General features: G+C 44.6%; 1 protein-coding gene across 2 annotated transcripts in view; it reads left to right on the forward strand.

Moving 5' to 3' along the window:
* Positions 1-20,054, forward strand: part of lmx1bb (LIM homeobox transcription factor 1, beta b) — a 45,485-nt gene that overhangs the window by 1,661 nt on the left and 23,770 nt on the right. The gene's annotated exons all lie outside the window — the stretch shown is intronic.

Raw genomic sequence — 20,054 nt, forward strand, 5'->3', positions numbered from 1 at the left:
TGCTTTGGTTGGTGTGCAGTGATTTCTTTTTCTTTCTGTTTTTTTTTAAGAGAGAGACAGTGTTGTGTGATGGCTTTGGCTGGCCCGAAGGCCTCGCGCAGCGTGCGTGTGTGTGTGTGTGTGTCACGGTACAAAGAAAAAATGTATTATTATTATTATTATTATTTTAATTTTACAAGATTTAATCAAGTTGGGGGCAAGCATAGAGATTATTTACATAAAGTAACCTGTTGTCTGTTGCTTTTACAGCTGTGATTTAATAGCAAATATTCAAATCATACAAATCAAAAAGCAACATGAATTACTGGAATTAAAACAGAACTTTCGAACTGTTTAGAACGACAACAACACAATCTGAAGGACGGAAATGTGCTCACGCTGGATGGAGGACGCACGCATTGGCGGCAATGTATTATTATTGTCATATGCTTGGCTTTACTATTGTCGCCATGGCCCAAATGATTTCCCCATTCGTCACTGCGGAAGGATAATTCATAGCACGCACACGCGCGCAAAAAAGAAAAGGAAAAATCGATGTGATTCCACACAGGCCCACGAATGAGCAGGCGTGTAAATCTCGCTTTTTATTCCGCTCTGTGTCATTCGGTTCCTGACGGCACCTTGTAGCCTTCCGCCCTATATATCAGCAGCCGCCGCTTCAGCTTCATTCTAAATGTGGAAAACATATTCCAGCAGGTTTCTGCAGAAACTCAGCGCAGTTTGCATTCGCTTTCCGATCCTGATATCATTCCCCGTACTCTGTAAATCACATCTGTAAATCACTCGACTCCCCCGAAAATAACGGAATCGTATATTCGTTTTCTTTCTTTCGGTTGTTAACATTTTTATTTGTATTCTCATATTTAATTTAGGCCATTTTATTCCATGTTAATATTCATGTTTGATTCGGTGTGATGTATTTTAACATTCGGCATATGAATCATTGCAGCTATTTAACGGTTCAATGAAAACAATCTGCGCTTTTGACTGCAGGAATTCGGCCTGTCTACCTGCGAGGCTAAACACGTTGACGTGGATCTAGTAATGGCAAATAATCAAAGCTTCAGCCCCGTGACTCTCTCTCTCTCTAACACATACACACGAAGATAAACACACACACACACATATATTTTTCTGAAGCATTTATAATTTAGTTTTAAATCCCAAGTGGAAACATCTTACAATGTTCTGGGTCAAAATGCTGGAGTGCGATTAATACAGCAGATTAATGAATGCAGATTTGTATAATTCATACCAATACAATATATATATATATATACTCATTTTTTTAAGCAGAAGAATAAGCTATTATTAATATAACCACTAGGGAAAAAAATCATAATTTTACAAATTATAATAAATGAGAGGAATGTGGGAATTGCCCCTTCCGTGCTTCTGTTACAGTGAATTATAAATAAAGTTTAACATCCACAACCAGGCCTATGACATCAGCTTTTTTTCTTTTTTTAATTCAATCTCAGTTGTGGCAATGGCATGAAAATGTTTTCAGCATGAGCAGCCGTTATCAGACGAGCGAGATAAACGTGTAAATTGAATTAGTAAATTATCACATGAAACCAGCAGAGGTGGCAGATAGTAGTGAAGCAAGGTAACACAAATACAGCGATGCTGAGGGGTTTGGTGTTTGGCCCTCGAGGGCCCCGGGGTGCCCCTGTGTTTCTCCCTTCGCATGGGCGCTTTTTCATGCTTGTCACTAAATTTTCAGCTTTATTGTGTCCGGCCTTTTTAACAATTCCACTTCGATTACTGGGACATTATGGCTCTCGGCTAGATACCTTGCAAGCGACAAAGAGTTACATCTATCGCCGTGCGTGCCATTCATCCAGCTCGGTGACAGCAGCGCATAGTCAACTGATAACAATGGAAAATTCATAGCAGTAACCAGGGGATACCAGAGTCACGGCGTCACGGCTCAGAGGTGGCTGGAAGCTGAGACAGTCCGGCAGAGAGGAGGGAGACAGGGATCTCGTTCTCATGCCTCACTTAACACTGTCCTGGTTTTTTTTCATTTTCTTTAATTTGAGAGAAGACCACAGAGATAAACATGAGGAGAATGACAGGATTTGTTTTGCTTCCAAATAATGCTCTTCCCTGGCAGTTTTGGTTCTGGTTCCATACTTGGATTCCATCTGACCATTTCCCCCCCTTTCTGTGCTTTCAACGCCGCGAGCTTGTGTGTGGCAGGTCCGAACACCCCGGCCAAACACAGCTGCCTGCTGGGCGCTGTCCTGCTCTCACACACTGTTAGTCACCACATCTTTTTTAATTCTTCTCCGTCCTTCTGCCACCCTGTCTTCCTCATTTTTTTTCTCCTTTATTTTGAGCTGGTCAAAAAGCTAGCTGGAGGGTCCCCCCATCACACGGCGGTCAGAAGTATGTCTTTGCTCTCTTTTTGTTTATTCCATTTGCATTGATGGGACACTTAAAAATGTAATTGGCACCTTTTTGACTTTTATGACACCCATTTAAGATGCATTTGTCAGCCCACAAACTGCTCTGGGCTGTGAAGAGAGCTCCTTGCCATACAGAGGTCTACGTGCCTAATTACATTCCTACAGCAACTGATTCATGCCCCGTAATCAGCTCTCACTTAGCTATAATAAATCAAGGAATTGTCAAGCAGTCTTTTTTCACACCTTTGGACCAGGCTTAAGTGCAGACGGGGGAAAAAAACCCAATTGTGAACTGTATTATTAAAACTCCCACCAACACACTTCAACACACCTTGCTCTATATTGTGCAGTAACAATATTGAATTTGATTTGCCTTCCATCCCATATTTGCCTCTTTTTATTTCATGCAGCTGACCTGATCCTCTTTTTTTTAATATTTTGGTATTTTTTGTAAACCAGAATAATTTTAGTCGGCTTACAATTTGGGGTCCAAAACAACCCCAGGCACACAGATGCCATCGATGACATATTTTCAAAGAGGGACAGTCAATTTAAAAGATATTCTTTTGAAAAGAGAAAATCAGGGAAATAAAGCTCAGCCTTTTGCGAGGAATATTTCAGAGCGAGTGTGAGTGGAAATGAAGGCACATCGTCAGGGCTGTCAGTTGGACGGGAGCCGTAGCCGTAGAGGAGGAACAAGCTTGAACGAGACGGGTGGTATGTAAGAGGCAGAGTGGAATTACACCACCCCGAGTGAGTTTGTTGTGCCCTGGTGTTTGGAGGTCAATTATACATCATTAGAAAGAGCGAGATCTTTTCCCCAGAGGGACCTTTCCCCTAACCAAGCAGATGCTTTGAAAGCAGCCATGTAATAAGGCCCATCACTTGAGTGAAGTGTTGGACAACACCCCTGTAATGGACTGCCTTGTTAGAAACTGCCACGGCCACAAAACATAACATTAACCAACTATATTATATGCCACGCTGACTACTTTTGGGTCCTGCTTTTTTTCTTATGTTCCTGACGGAACATAGAAAGTCTATAAAGTTTTACTATTTTGGCCAGAATGTTATTTTTTGAAAAACGGTCCATTCGTGCCTCATCCAAACACATCGGCATTCCGATTTGTCCAGATTTCCCCAAAATTCACGTGCCGAGAGCAAAATGGAATTCAGGTCACGGCGGCGTGAGCAGTATGAAAAACACAGCAGCGATGGAGCCATAAAAGCCGAGCTCCCCGAACCTGTCTCGCCCTCCGAGCGCTGGACGATCCCCCCGTGTGCTGAGAGGTGCTTTTTAGAACTGTTTGGAGTGCCCTCCTGTGAAATTGTTGTTTTTTAATTAGCTCTGCTTGGGACGCTGCAGCAGTGTGTGTGTGTGTGTGTGTGTGTGTGTGTGTGTGTGTGTGTGTGTGTGCCGGATTGGTGCTGACGACTGGGTTTCTGTGTTAGCTCACCGTGTGTGTGTGTGTGTGTGTGTGTGTGTGTGTGTTTCACTCTCTAGGACACTCCCGTGTGGCCTGGCACTTTGTGAACACTCATAAGCACAAAAAATAAAAAAAAGAGAAGAAAAGAAAAAAAACAAACTAGGATGTTCTTTGTGTTGTCAACCCAGACGGGTAGTTTTGCAGCTAACCGTCCTCAGTCCTGCTGAAGCATTTACAGATCAGACGCAGGCTGATCTTTGTGGAAGACTTTCTGACTTTCAGCTACTTTTCTTTCCTTCTTCTTTTTTTTCCTTCTAAATTCTCCCTAAAAAGGGTAAAAATGTGTCTTCGGCCGCCGCTCTTAGGTAAATAAAAGAAGACCTCTACAGAGAGACAAATCTAATGTTAGAAACACTAAGCCGGATAATATTGCTTCAGCTTGCTGGGATTTTTTAGTGCTCGGCGAGGAGCTAGCTGAAGTTGGCCCCGTTCCTCTGCAAGGAAGTATTGGGTTTTATGTCAACATGGCTCGGCCTGTCCCAGCAGCATACGAGGATGCATCATCTGTCATCTCATGGTTTGCTAACTGTTCACTCCCTGGTACATTCGGGCCCACTAAACGACCTGTTGCACTGCTTTTTTAATTGCTTTCGAAGATTCAAGATATTTACTCTCACAATGGTTACACCGCAACTGTTTGAAAATCACTGAAGCAAAAATCCTTTATTCCTTCTTTATTTTTCCTGTTTCTGGTAGTGTGATAAATATTTGATTGAAACGTTGCCATTTTGCATGTACCGTACTCCTGAACATGCAAATTTTGTTGTCATACATTTTACACCAGAGAAAGTAGTTACATTATTAAATCAGGTGATTTCATGGGGGTTTATTTTCATATAAATAAACCTCAATGGGGGTTGGGGAGGGATGGCGTAGTGTTGTTTGTGTGTGTGTGTGTGTGTGTGTGTGTGTGTGTAGCAGCCGTAGCAGCAGTTGGAACACAAAGCACTTTGCAGGACGCTATGGGAAGCCACAGAGGCTCAGCCACGGTAATGCCCATCACCACTTTAGAAGCCAGACTGGTGGCGAGGGATGTGGAAAGAGGTCTCTGTGGCTTTGTGTGGGGGAGCTCTAGTGCAGGGGAGGAGAAGGATCTGCAGAGGGATCTGCCTGGTGTGCTCACATTACACTGGATGATAGCGGAGGGGTGCAGAGGAACTCAAGCATGCAATTTGTTGGTAGCCACAATTTAACCTCATCTCCTAAAGCCGGCTGTTAGGCAGCCAGTGGGACATGTCAGTCAATCAGGAATGCTAATCAGTGACGGTGGAGAGAAAGCCCTCGGCTCGGCTCGGCAACGCAGTGATTTTCATTACTGGCTCCAAGTCCTCGGGCCTTCAGGTTTATTTTCACAGCATGACAACTTTTCATAACAAAAAGGAAGGCAACCACAAACCATTAAAGGCAATTTACAAATTAGATTTTGGCTAAATCTATGAAATACTGCAAAAAAAAAAATAAAAAAAAATAAGGCTTCTTAAAGTAGCCTACCCAGGAATACAAACACTCAGCGAATGTTTTCAATTTCAATTTGCCAGATTACATGTTTAAAATCAGGAGACCGAAAATGTTTCAGTGGCTGGATTCTTCATTCATTTCAAATATTGCCTACGGTGTGTTGGTGTGAGTATAACATTTGCTCATTTATTTCTGCACATTTGCAGTATATTTCAATTCCGGATTCCAGATATGTTTGTCTCCTTTTGCTGCTGCGGTTTGGAAAAAGCCCGCACTTGTTTCTTCAGGCAGCCTGGTCAAATGTGCATGAGAAATTGAGACATGGCCTCTGCCGCTGGCTCGCGGCATCGCTGCTGGCCCCAGCAGTGTATATGTGATCCCACTCTGGAATGTTTTTCCAACACGTAGGCTTTTCACGGATACACTAGAGAGGACTGGCATCATAGTGGCAAGTGCTGCATTCAGACTGTTGTGTGCCCAAGGCTTACTCTCACACTCCCGTCACACATTCTAGCTCTACATGGGAATGGGCAGAGTTGGGTGTTTGTCTAAATACACCCAAGGATTTTGTGAGGGTGTGGACACGTGTGCGTGTGTGTGCGTGTGTGTGTGTGTGTGCGCGCGCGCGCACTTGCTTCCTCTCTCTGTTCCTTTCTTTATTTGTCTCTAATCCGAGCTCTTTCCATTGCCTCACATTCACTCTCTATATTTTATAGCTACATTTTAGCACCTTGTCTTCGTCACCACTCACCACATGTCTGATTTCCAGCAGTATAGATTTTTGTACAGATACTGCAAAATGCAGTTCTTTGTCTCTTTTTTTTTTTTTTACCCCTTTTAATCTTCATCAAATGAGATTAGACCCCAAATGCTGGTATTCCTCCCCAAAGTGACTGACAGAGATTTGCACTTTTATCATTAAGTGTGACACTAAGCTGGTCAGAGCTTTGTCTTGAATGGAGGGTCTGACGGAAACAGGGGCTCCTAATCCTTTTATTTGTGTCAGGCCCAGAAAGAGGGAAGAATGGGGCCGGGGTGGGATGGGGCCGCAGAATGCCATGGCCCTTAGTCCCCTCCGGACCCGGCCTCCACAGCCAAGTGAGCATGAGACTCATCCTATGTGGTCTATGCACACAGGCGCATATATACACCCACACAGGCTTGTGCATCTTACAGCACAGTGCGCTGACATGCTCAAGCACATGCACACAATCAGAGATACGTTGTCTCTTGTGCGAGTGCATACATGTGTGTTCACCCACTGGTGCGTGCACACGCGCACAGGCACAGTGATTTCTTGCGAGCGTGTACCTGGTCACAGTCACAGCAGAGCATGTGTCCATCTATGAGTTCATGGATGGCAATAGCAGGAGGCCCGGTCTAGGATGAGATTAATAAAGTTTGCCGGTTCCCTGGTCGAGGTCCAGCGCCGGGCTTTTGTCTGCGGCTCATATCGGGTTGTGGGGTTTTTGGCTCCCTTTGTGTGTGCACCCTCGTGGTAATCCATCTTCAGCGGGAGTCCCCTGGGGCACTTTATTTACTCATTCAACTGTTTGGAAGTCTGTTAGACTGCAGATCAGATGCAGTGAGACCAATGTGATTACTTTAACCAGCACTTGCAGATTCCTGCCCAGCATCTCCTCTCACCCGGAGCTGGTGCGCTCTACAGGTGGGAGGGAGGGTCCATGCTGGCTCGTCCCACCTCTGTCTGCTCGGTTTGCCAGCGCCGGTTTGGGTGCCTGCCCAGTATCTTCTGTTTCGGAAAATTCTGCATTAGGTACTGAAACCTCCTTTGCCCACACACTGTAGAGCTGACTCCATTATTTTACCATTAGCCCTGTGTATTTGAGTTTTTGATCTTTCTATAAGTTCTAAAACCGGTTGCTGACAGAGTTTTTTGCATTTGTCAGGTCTTGTTCTCAGCAGATCATAAGTCAGCACCAATAGCAAGTGTGGTGTCACAGTGTAAAAACATCTATGTTTTATTGCAAACAATGAGAAGGATTTGGTTATCCATCCATCAACATAAACCCAGAACTACGTATTTGGGGCTAACCCCCATGTTAAACCACTGCAGGCTGTCAGGCGCTCTGAATTTACTCTCTGTCTCTTCCCCCCGGTTGTAGCTGGGGAATATTGTTGAGATCAGCCGTCATGACATCTACAGCAATGGCTCCCTTAACTGGCTGTTTAGAACCAGCCGCTGATTGGTGATGGCTGTCCTGGCAGGAAAAATAACACCGTATGAAAACAGTGCAGATTGGGTTTCGATGCGTCTGACTCACTCCCGTCCTCTCTGACCGGCCCCCCCACGGCAAGCCAGCATGATTTGTGCATGAGGTCCCGTGACCCATGGAAGCTTCAAAAAGCAGTGAGGGGAAATATTTGGATGATCCTGATGGGGGAGTGGAGACGTGGGCAGGAGGGAGGGAGGCAGAGAGGATGGGGGCTTGGTAAGAGCAGGGCTGAGCGGTGTAAGGCAAGGCAGATGTGGAGAATGTGCAGTGCAGCCGTGATGACAGGGCAGTGTGTGTGCGGAGGAGACGCCCGCCCATCCTGGACTCCGTAGTCCCCAACACACCCCCGCACTCAACCAAATCCTGGCACCACCAGTGACGCTTGGGAGACACAGGGGCTTGAAAAGAGTTTGCAGTAGAAGACACTTTTTTATCATCAGGTACCATGCCATGATACTGATTGTCTGTCAATCCCCCCCCCCCCCCCCCCCCTCCTGCTGCACTCCCCCAATCCCTTCTCCTCTCCCTTTACCTTTCCTCTGCAGGCTGGATATTAATATTTCCCAGAAAGCTGCTACAATTCGTCTTCTTGGGAAATTCCACAAGTCCTGAATGCTGCAAAATGATCTGGTGTCTCTGAAAGGGATGGATAGGGGGATAAAACATAAAGATTTTTCAAAGTGTTTTTTTTTTTTGTGCGAGTGTGATTTCTCAGTGCTCTCTAGGTGGAGATTTCTATTTGGTTGTCCTCGTAAGAAAAATGTGTTGCTGCAGGTGAAAGCTGAGTTGTTTGCTCTATACTAAATGGCCTTAAGTATTGTTTGATTCCACTAGTACATTATTTATGCACAGAATCTGCCCCTGGTGCCAGCTCGGTGGAAACCCCACTGAACAGCATTGGTTGTAGGAGGCTGAGGTTTAATGCAAAACCCCAACTCAGCAGTTAAAAAAAAGCAAAGCTGTGGTCTGAGGCCACTTTCATCAGTCTTTGGCCCCTTGCGCTTGTCGCTGCCTCCTCCTGAGAGTGGGTGGGTTGACTGACCCCCTGGGTGTCTGTCTGCCTCAACGTTAGCCCTGCAGGCACAGCCTCACAGGGGTGCACCATCCCAGCCTCGGGCCAGAGTTGCACTCTGAAACCAGAGATCCAGCTCTGTGTTGTGATCCCAGCTGGAGAGACAGCTCTGGCTCTGAGCGGAGCCCTCTCGCAGCGTGACGCCGGGGTCACCGGTGGCCTCTCAACCCTGCATCGCTCCGCTGTGCTTCTGCGTAGCACCGGCTCGGACTGTATTATTTATTAAACCCGCGGTCTTCGTTTCTTCTGAGACGCTGTCTCACGACAAATAACGGAGGGCTGAAGTTTTGATGAGGTCATGTTATCAATTACACGTTGCTTCAGAGGCTACACTTCCCAAATTGTTGGTTCTGTCTGCGCAATTTTCTAGATGAATGTTTCACATGACCAGTTCTGTCAGTAATATCGCTCTGCCAGTGAAAATGCAACGGGGCCGTCATCTGTTATGTCTATGTGGGATAGTTTCTCTCTTAAACTTTAATGTGTAAAGTAACCAGAAAATCTGGGCTTAGGAAAGATGCCACATTGAGTGTTTGTGGTGTGGACGTGTCTTCGTGTCTGTGTTTTTGCAGTTTCTTGAAACAGTGTGTTTATCTCATGGCATCTCATACGTTCCAGCTTTACTTTACATTTAATCCAATGTTTTGCATTCCTACGCGAATTTGCTTGCATGTGTGTAGCTGTATGTGTGTGTACTAGTGTGCCCACTTGGCGTGTGTGTAGGGGCTCTGTCACTCGGCCAAGCATCGGACATGCTGTTGGCAGGCGACACAGTCTGTGGATTCTCCTCTTGGTCGCGCTGCTCCGGAGGCAGAAAGCGATGCGTGCCACCCAAACCACCAGTCTCCCCCCACCTCTCTATCATCAGCCGAGCGGCCCACTCCCTGCTCTCCTTACTCTCCTTTCCCTGGGCCCCAGAGCCTGAGCTGTGGCCTGTGGATGAGTGCTACATCCTGGCTGTCAGCACAGGGGTTAGCTGGGGATTGGCCTGTGGTGGAAGTGCAGTATCGGGCCCTGTCTGTCAGCTCCTCGTTCCACTTCCTCCCGCCCCTCAGCGACGGCGGCAGTCAGTGGCGCAAACATACGCCGAGCTGTGACTGACTCAGGTCCCTGGCTTGAAAATGAAAGGATCGCCCTCAGAATGGGCATATTCATGGTCATGCCAGTGAAAAGGCGCTGTATAAAACCCTTTAAGTGCTCGGGTGTTGTGTTTTTAAACAGACCGCGAAAGCTTTGACAGATGGTTTACTATTTCGCCCAGTATTTTATTTCAGGTACTTTTAACTGTCGCTTTTTGACTTCCAAGGAACAACTACTCAACCACGACGTGCACAGTATTTGCATACAGTTCCAGCTCCATTGCAAGCGTTTTTTTTGTGGAAAAACCCCGTTCCATTTATCACATTGATAAATGTTTGCAAAATGTCACTCAAGATACTTATAAATCTTGTAGGTCATATATTTTCTGCCAAGATACTGATTTTGTGCATATACATGGAGCCATACCTTCACTCTGTCTGTGGATCCCATTATCTGATACACCCACAGGTACATACATGCTTACACACACACGGACACATCTGCACTCCACATGGTCGCAGACCGGCCTACATATGTTGGGGGATTTGCGTCTATAATCAGATTAATTGGTCCATCTCTCCTTGGAAACATCACATATACACATGAAGGCCTCTGGTAGCTTTCAGCTGGATGCTGCTTACACTAACCAGAAGCCAGGCAGCAGGCGCAGGGTCGGCGGGGTCACAGCAGGCTCTCTGGCATCAGCATCTCTTTATGGCTTACATGTTAGAAAAATTATTACAGCACTTTCCGCCTGGTTCTGTCTGACAGAGTAGGAATTTGTATGTGTTCCTCTTGAGAATTCCACCTTATTTAGGCAGCACTTTCTTTTGGTTAAAATTGAGAGAGAGAGAGAGAGGATCGATGTTTTTTTTTTCTCAACATAAACATGAAAGTTAGTGTTGCTTGGCAGAAGCCTCTGCCTCTTCAAAGACAGTGGCAAAACACACTTGGCCTTTGCAACGAATATTATAAGTACATTAACCATAATCCTTAGTAACATTCTCCAAGCTCCATGCGGGTTCAGTGCCTCAGTGTGCTGCGTATGTTTTTCTTGCTGCCCACAAATATGTCTACGTGAGGTACTAGCAACACACATGCTGCCATCCATGATCTTATTTTAGGTTTGTGCCTCACCACAACTTATACATAGGAATATTTAATTCTCGTTGCCTACGTTTCAAATTGCATGAATCACATCATAACTTATTAATGACCTAGACTTCTGATTGCTGACATTCTAATAATTATCAGGCATTGTGGGGGGACTAAGGGTCATCATAATTGGCAGCAAGCAGTTTTAAGGGTCATGTTATGGAGCTTTAGGGTAGGGATTTCCGACCAGGAGCACTTGAGTAGCCATATGTGGAAAAATGAGACTGTCCTCCCATAAAAAAACGACCCCAAAGGTCATTTGTGCAAACAGATTATTACGAGCCATAGTTAACTGTTTATCGTTAGACTGGCGGTGTGTCCAGGAAATGCCCCAAAACGGCAGGTTCATGTTCATGCGACAAAGCCCTCTAGTGGCCATAATAGTTAATATGGCGACAAAGTCGCGGTGGATGGATGGGTTGACAAAATGTTGGACTTTAACAAAGGAGTGGTCTCCAGTGCTTGTTTCCAACCAACGTCAACGGTGTTGCCTTTAACCATTGTTCTATTACATCTACCGCTTTTTATTGTTACCGTTATCAAAGTTATCAACCTTAATGACTGCTAACTTATTTTAACCCAGACCAAATATTTAGTGTCTAAACATAAGCAAACCTTGACTATGGCAATGTCGCACCATGAACGTGTTTTTTTTGACAGTTATCTGCAGCTAATTGAGGAAACGCATACAGTATAAGGGTCGTTTCAGAGGGTCGTCGTTCAGGTTGGAGGACTTGTTGGGAAGGATTGTGGAGAAGACCAAGAAAAAAATGAAAAAATTTGAATTAAAAGTTTGATTTTAAAAGATTATATAAACATATTGAGTCAGTTACACCGGAGCACTACATTTGCAACTCAAAAGCAGAGAAGTTGAGACAGTTGCCAAAGTACTAAACAGCTTTGAAAGAGCTTTTGCAAACTCAACCAAACCAATCAATTGTATGAAAATAAAACTATATATATACATTTATATTTACCCACTTTAACATCTTTAAAATATATGAATCCATGACAGGTAGGGTGATTTGTGCGATTTGTAAATCACCCACGATTTACAATAAAGGGTAGAAATATGATATTTTTGCAAACAAGCACCAAATTCCTCTCTAATTTAATGGAAGAATAGTTGTACGACTTTAGTTTAGTGTGACACAGAGCAAGTAGATGTGTTTTATATGCAGATAGTGTTATGTAAGCTGTCGAACATAAAAAGACCAAATTAACTTTCACATATTCCCTTATTATTGTCCCAATTTTCTCTCCTCCTGCTCAGCCTTATGTGGTAGACCCGGCGCTGCTGGCACTTAAGCCCGAGCGACACAACCCGTTAAAACACATTTTGCAAATACTGCTTCACCCAGCTCTGTTTTTTTTTTTTCACACATTTTGGTACTAATAAGCTGTGACACACCCAAAACAACCACGCTCTCAGAGAGTACATCGAATGTGGAGCGGCGGGTTGGTGTCCTGGGGAAGCCTGTGGTTCTGGAGCCAGAGAAGGAGTCGTGCCCTGCCGTCCCACAGAGATGACAGGAAGATAAGAAAGAGAGGTGGCCCCTCCGCACAAAAACATCTCACCAGGAACTAACCTAACCTGGGGGAGAGACAGCGAGCTTCAAGACTCCTGTCAAAATCTATCCTCGCTGTGAGAAAATGCACAGGAAGAAAAAAAATAATAAACAGAATGTCAAAATGCGCAACAATGGACAATGGAGAATGAATCATAGAGTAGCCATCAGATTTCTGCGTAACATGTTCTTGCGGTATCGCAAGTATCCATATCAAGTTTGTACTACAACAGCATGCCTGTGTGTCACAACTTTTCCTTCTCTCAATCAGCTGCCACAGGAATAAAGGGGCGGGAGAAGGACCAAGTATAGGCGACAGACTCTTGGCAGACACAGCCTCTGCAGTTATGACTTAGAAAACCGCTTATAGTTTGCAATATCTGCGAGGCGAAGTGAAAAGGTAGCCATTTCTCCTAGACCATGCGTAATGAGGGAACCATAGGGAAGGAGACACTGTGAGCGCTTTCTGGAAGCGGCACTAACACGGGGATCAGCGGCATTAAAAGAGATTTACACCCTCAGCCCTCAAACAGTTTTCTTGTACTCAATGGTTCCTCTTTTACAGATATTTCAAGGAAGTAATAAACTGCGCTGACAAGCATTCGAGTGGCTTTGAAACATCCCTCATGGGCAACAGAGCTCCATCACTTCTATCCCGGTGCCTTGGCTCGGCATCATTATATCCTGTAGAAGTCGGCCTTGTTTCTCTCCAGTAACGGTATCTGGCCCCACCATGGATATTATGATCAGCCCGTTGTTGTTTATATCAAAGAAATGTTGTGTGACCGCCTATAATACCTCAAGTATGACGCGCTCCCCACGGGTAAGTCGGTGAAACATTTATCTCATTGTGAGTGGTGCTTTTGTCGTGTGGTTAAGGCCTACAGACGTTTTTTCCTGACGATTAAGTTCTTTTGAAGCTGTCTGCATGGTCCAGAATGAGGCCCTGCACAGTGTAAGATGTCATACTCCCACTGTGCTGACCAGCATACTCTATGGGCCTTGATGTGCCCATAACATTTAATGGTACTTTGGCAAATGCTAATGGAAACTCTTACTTTGCCCTAGCAATCACATTTAGTTTCCTCCTCTCTGGTTGCCTTTTATTTTTATTTACCATAATTATTCTTTTTGTGTCTTTGATATACTTCAGTATAAACTCGTGGCTGAGAGAGAAGAGAGGAGAGATTATGCATTATCTGCTAATTATTAAGATTAAGGGTGGGATAAATAAACCAGAACGAAAGGGAACATTTGTCTCGAGTAAGACACGGTTCCCTGCGTTCTCCTACCCCTCAGCATGGATTCTTTTCTTCCTTTTTTTTTTTGTAGTCTCACTGGGATGGCAGAACATCACAGATTGTCCTTTTGGATTTGGATCTGGGAACTGGGTTGGTGAGGTGCTCAGGAGGAGGAGGAGGAGGAGGAGGAGGAGGAGGTGGGGGTGCAGGTCGTGCCGTGGCACGTTCATGTCTCGGTGTGGGGTGAGGAAACATCTCGAGCTCAGGTTCAAGAAGAAACAGCCTGTTTCTGATTAGTCACTGTGATCTGCAGCGATAAACAATTCCTGTGGTCTGCTGCTCGCAGAGACATCACTGGCAGCGATTGAGTGTTTGCGGGTGGTTTGTGTGTTTGTATGTATGTTCAGACATGCAGGATTTGAGTGTGTGTGTGTGTGTGTGTGTGTGTGTTTTAAATAAAATATTTCCAAAAATAACATTTAGGTGATCAGTATTTTACCAAAACTAGCATGAATTCAGATTTTTCTGGTTAGATATGGGCATCGCTTATATTTGTCAAAGCTAGACAATGGAATAGTGTGATGGTCTTATGGTGCAGAATGACATCAGAGTTGTAATTTGCAATCCAAAACACAAGGGTTTTGTGGTGACTCTATTAACTGTAGTAAGACAGTCACGTGTTTAAATGGCCGAGGAGATAAAGAAGAAATGCATGATATTTCTCCAGGCCAAGTCTACAGCCCACCACAGACCAAAACCCCAACCGGAGGAGTGATGGAGGAGTTTTAAAACATTTCACTCAGAGGTTCTGTTGTCCTCTTTGCCCTTGCTGGTAACTGGCAAGTTTATCTGTTGTTGCACTTCCGCGCAGATGCTTGGCATCGAGCCTCGGGGTGATAAAAACGTCTTCAGAAGGTAAGTGTTTATGGTGAGAATCCATAAGGTTAGCAGGATCAAAGCTCTGTTGAAGGGACATTAAGCAAAGAAACAGGAACAATAAACAAAACAGCCAGTTAGTCATACTCTCAGATTTATGACATCTAGAGACCATGTCAGGGAGAGGCAGCTTTCTGTCAGACTGTTCTTTCGTTTTTTTTTTTTATTGCTGTGAAAAACAGCCTCCAAATCCCCCCCCAAAAAACAGGCCTGTTAAGCCAAAAGAACAATAGCAGGGAGGAGGAGACGGGAGGCATTTCTGATTCCACGCAACAAATATACATTAGGTCTTCTTTTTTTTGCATGTGTTATTTGCTTTTTCTTCGTCAGGATTGAAATAAGACACTAGAGAAAAAAAAATCTGTCCGACTTTTTCATTCTCAGTGGATTTTGGAGGTCGGGGGTGAAGGGGAGGGCGGTGTCACGAAGAGAAGTATTCTTGTGTGTGGCTCAGCTTGGGCTCTGTCTCTCTGGCGCTCGTCGGCCGGGAGCGGCTGATTGAGTTGACTGTTTTAGCTGAGTATGTTCACAAGTGCCCCCTGAATCACCCCCCCTCCCCCCCCCCCCCCCCACACACACACACACACACACACTTCAGCACCAGATTACACCGGGGGCAAAGGTAATAGATCTGTTTCACTTTTTGACCTCAGGGAATTTTAAAAAAAAAATTCTTGTTGTCATATTTTTTCATACGATTTCCCATTTAAATCAGGGATTACTATCAATTTCACCTTCTTCTCTTTTTTTAAGTTAAATTCTATATTTTTTTTATGTTTTGTTTTCCTGTGTGTTCACATTCAAAGCAGGGAGTACACCTGGGCCTGCCATTCCCGTCCTGTCCGGTCGTTTGCTTCAGGCAACAGCTTTAAGTGGGAATTATGACTTGGGAGATAAGTATGGAGATAAGCTGGTCCTTGCCTGCAAGATGTATGAGGTGTCTGGGCAGTGTGAGAGGTGCACCTGACCTGGAAATGAATAGCGTGAAGGTGCAAGTGCAGCGCATGAACCTCCTTTTTCATCTGGCCCCTGTCTTGTGAGCGCAACGCCCCAGATCATGACTCAGATATTAGAAGGTGCAGACATTATGTATTTTGGGGGGATCGTAATATTTTAAATGGTGTTTAGGTCAAATGGTGTTTAGGTTTGTTTCACTTATAATCCCCCTGGCATAGTATTTTAGTAGTTTGCTAATGCAATAATAATTTTCATTATTGCCATTTAATTCTTCCCCTATTAAATCTGCAAGGGAACATTGAAATAAAATATAGCTATGTTGTGCCCCCCCCCCTCCAATCTCCCACAAAAAAGCAATCTTTTTTTTGTAAAATACTAAACACTCCCCCATTTCTGATCATCCTCCCTCCACAATAATTATCATAGTCCCTAAATGTTGTAGCAGTTGGCTTTATCATTGTGAAACCTGAACTTTTAGTGTCTTAGCTGCAATAACTGCACGTAGACTTCGGTGAGAATATCTGATAACTTTAATTTCTTCAACTGAATTATTGAAAGAATACACATTTGAAGTTGTTTTTTTCTTTTCTTTTTTTTTCTTTTTTTCATGAGAGAAAGTGATTTGGTTGCTGCTTCACTCAGGTGTGTGGGAGACACATTCCTCCTGCCTGGTATGTTAATTCACAGCTCCGGGGTTTGTACCATTCTTCGCTCTTTGAAGTTGCTCTTCACGTTGCCTTCTCCTCATCAGGTGAACTATTGGCTGCTTAACATTTTTATTTATTAGACAATCACTCACATGTAAAAGATGATAAAGTTGACGTGTTACATGCAGTCGCCACTTTTGCACGTTGAGGAGAGCGCTTTGTTAAACAGCCCAACAAATTTGAGCTTTAAATTTGATGACAGTTTACATGCCAAAGGAGTTGGCTCATTGGACGGCTGCCAAGACACTAAAAAGAATCCAGACCAGATCAGTGCGATCTTACTCAGTGTCAGGGAAGCAAAGTACTTACAGGATTATTTTGTGTTTACCTATCTCTATCTGCTCTACTCTATTTTTTGACTCACAAATCTCCCTTCAATTCATTTGATTCATTTTAACACTTGACATGTTTCAGTATGTGTGAGCACATTTATGCTGGTTAGCTCCCTGGAACATTTCCTCTCAGCTGCCAACATTGTTTTTTTCCCCCTTCCTCTTCTTGTCTAAAAGTCTCCACTAAGAATCATTATCAGGCTGTTCACTAATGTCCAAAAAGGTAACCTGCTGTTATGATTGAAGTGGGCACTGGTGGATTGACCTGCTGCACAAAGAGTTATAGGTGGCCGGTCAGCTTGTCAGTCAGGTTGGGTGGTTTTTTAATCATTTCATCTTTGCTGGGGGGCTCTCCTGAGACCCCTGCAACGTTTAGCAGTCTGCAGCTCAGGACCCCGGGGCTCGTCTAAGCCCTGCCTGTATCCGAGCTGCCATTATTAGCTCTGCTCTCCAGAGCACGCCGCTCATCTGTCCCCTGAGAGGGCTGCTGAGAAATGGAGCGCGCTGGCTGGGCGCAGCAGCGGAGGGCCAATAGCCCGACATGGAACAGTAATTACTCCATTGATATTCCTCACACAATAACACTGTCATCTCTCATTTGCATAACCTCGCTCGGCTCGCAACGGCAGATGAATGCATATGATCTTGACAAGAGGCAGCAGGAGTTTAGACGGCATATGAGCGCAGGGGTTTTTTCACCTCCGTCTATGGTGCCAGTTTTATTTCAAACGCACGGGATAAACTGTTTGATTATGATTGAGTTAGCAGAATGGAAAAGGAAACCACCTTTCTACAGTTCTGTATGAGCTCTCTGGCTCAGTTGTCTTTGTGGTTTTAACATATAAAGAACAAAATGGAGGGAGGAGGCTGTGGTGTTTAAGGTTTAGTACCAGAGTATGTGCATGTGCGAGTCTGCCTGAGAGTGTCTGGTGAGGGGGTGGGGTGTCAGTAGTGGATGTCATAGGGCCCTGTCTCAGTCCTTGGTTAATGGCCATTGGTCATAGGCTGTCTCCCCTTTATTTCTTTTGCTCTCCTGCTCTATCCTCCCAGGTCTCCCGCTGGAGCAACGCCCTCAGGCACCGCATCATTTATTGCTGTCAGGAGTCACAGGGGAGAGGTGGTGGCGGTGGTGGGGAGGTGGTACAGGACGGAGGGAAGACAGGGAGAAGATGTGCTGCAGAGAAAAAGCCAATGGAGGCGATGGGGAGAGGCAGGCACGCTAGACTGTCAAATCTCAGTCGTTGAATATTTAATGGAGCCTGGAGTGTTTATTTAGTTAGCCTGTCGATTTTTACCGCTCTGTCAATAGCGGCTCCTGTGTAGCCTGCTGATGATCTTTAGTGTCTCTTCCCCCAGGAGAGGCCAGGCACTAAATGCAATTATGGATTTTCCTGCACCGCAATGTGTTTGATATTTTTACTGATCTAATTTGCAATCTGGTAGTTTATTGTTTGGCATTTTAGTGGCGCTCAAGTGGCGAGGCAAATTTGATTTCCCCTCATAATTCTTTATAACTTCATTAATGCTGTTAGCACATTGGCACAGATCTTAAATAAAGCTAGAGAATCATCCCATGGATGAATGCATTCCTCATTTTATTGTCTGCCTGCCCCATTCTTTTCACCGATTCTGGTTCTAATTAAAAATCATCCGGGTGGTGTAGCTACTGTCTTTGTGAAATATGAAATCATAATCCTATTTGAATGGCTCCTCTTCACAGAGGCATGCGTATTCAACCATACACCCAGATCTGTTGTTGGCAGAGAGAAACAGAATCCAAGCAACTTTCTTCCAGTGGCACTCGCCATCGTCAAAGACAAATGAGCGTATTAGCAGCAGAGCAACAAAAGTAACCGAGGCCAAATAATGCGGGTGATTGTCTCGGAGAGACAGTCTGGTTCCGTGTGTTCCAGTGGAGCCGTAGGATTTCTAGCCCTATGACGGATGTGTTAGTTAGAGGGGCCGCATTAGCTGTAATGCTGTTAGCATGTAGCCGTGTGACTGATGTGCTAGTTAGATGCCCAGCAGTAGAGCTAATGGTGTTAGCGTGTTGAGCCTTCAGAGGGATGCAATCGGTTAGGCTGTGATGGATGAGTGTCGTGCCGCGGAGGCCTGCAAGCCTCCTCATTCGCCAAGCTGTCAGCGTCTTAAGTGGACGTGCACAATTAGTGCCGTAATCAGAGACCGCCTAATCTGATGGTAGGCTTAGCATTCGGTTGGGGGGGGGGAAAAAATGGCTCATCTAGCCGCTGGTGAGTGAATGATGAGTCAAAGCAGTGTAAGGGAGACGCTTTCTGAGCCATGCAGTATTCCTGCACACGTACACTGAGAGGCACACGATGACGAAAACTCAATCTCGGTCGAAGACGCATTGACCGGGGGGGGGGGGGCTTCACAATGCTTCTCGTCAGTTTCAGGTTCAAAAGAAAAAAAAAAAATTACCCTTAAAAAAAGGATTGAAGGATCTGTCATCGCCGTAGTTCCCCGGCTGTTGTACGACAGACACTGTTACGTGTCATGCAAAAAGGAGAGGAACACATTCCACTTCAGGGGTAATGAGCAGGGCACATCTCACACCATTGAGTTTCCAAAACAAACAGAGGAAATATCAAAGGCCAAGTAGGTATTGTAGCTCTGCCTGTGATCTACTTTAGATCAACAAAACCTGTTCTCACTCGGCCCGCTGCTGTGCTCAGACACATCGCCTGTCATTAGTGCCGTGTCACCGACTACACTTGGCTGTTGCTTTGTCATATATCTATTGCATCACATCAGTTCCGCTTTGATCTGATTAAATTGACATCTGGAGAAATCAATTTTAGCTTCTTTTTTTTTTAAGATGATTAAAATAAATTACTGATATTTTTAAAATTATTATTATTATTATTATTTTTTATGTTAGTCGTCAGCAAATTACTGTGATACTTTTCCAAATGATGCACAAATAAATTGCAGGGATTTTCTATGATTTGAAGCGTGAGGATGTTTATTTGCTGTGGCCAGTTTCAGCTGATAGCTGAGAGTTGCGGTCGGGGAACGTTTGAGGTCTGGATGCTAGAAAAGCAATCCAATTATCTTGTTGCAAATCAGATTATTTACAGTGAGAAAGCGCTTAAAAACCCTCTGTAGATGCACCGCGCACATTAAACTCTGCTATAATTCTGTCTCGATTAGCCATAAATCACGAGACTCCCCGTATTGTTGCCACATGTCCTTTTTATACGCAACAAAAAATGTTGCTTTCATTTGCAGTAATTCCTGCAATTGCTACCGTTGAAGCCTAGTTTGAACAAGGACTTATATTCTTGTGAAGACATTCCTGACAGCAAAGATCCCCTCTCTAATTGTGGACTGTCGTCAAATCTGCTGCAACTTCTCACCCCCCTCTCCTCCCGCATCCTCCGTGGTTT

This window comes from Scophthalmus maximus, chromosome 19, assembly GCF_022379125.1.
Source record: "Scophthalmus maximus strain ysfricsl-2021 chromosome 19, ASM2237912v1, whole genome shotgun sequence".
NCBI classification, from domain to species: Eukaryota; Metazoa; Chordata; class Actinopteri; order Pleuronectiformes; family Scophthalmidae; genus Scophthalmus; species Scophthalmus maximus.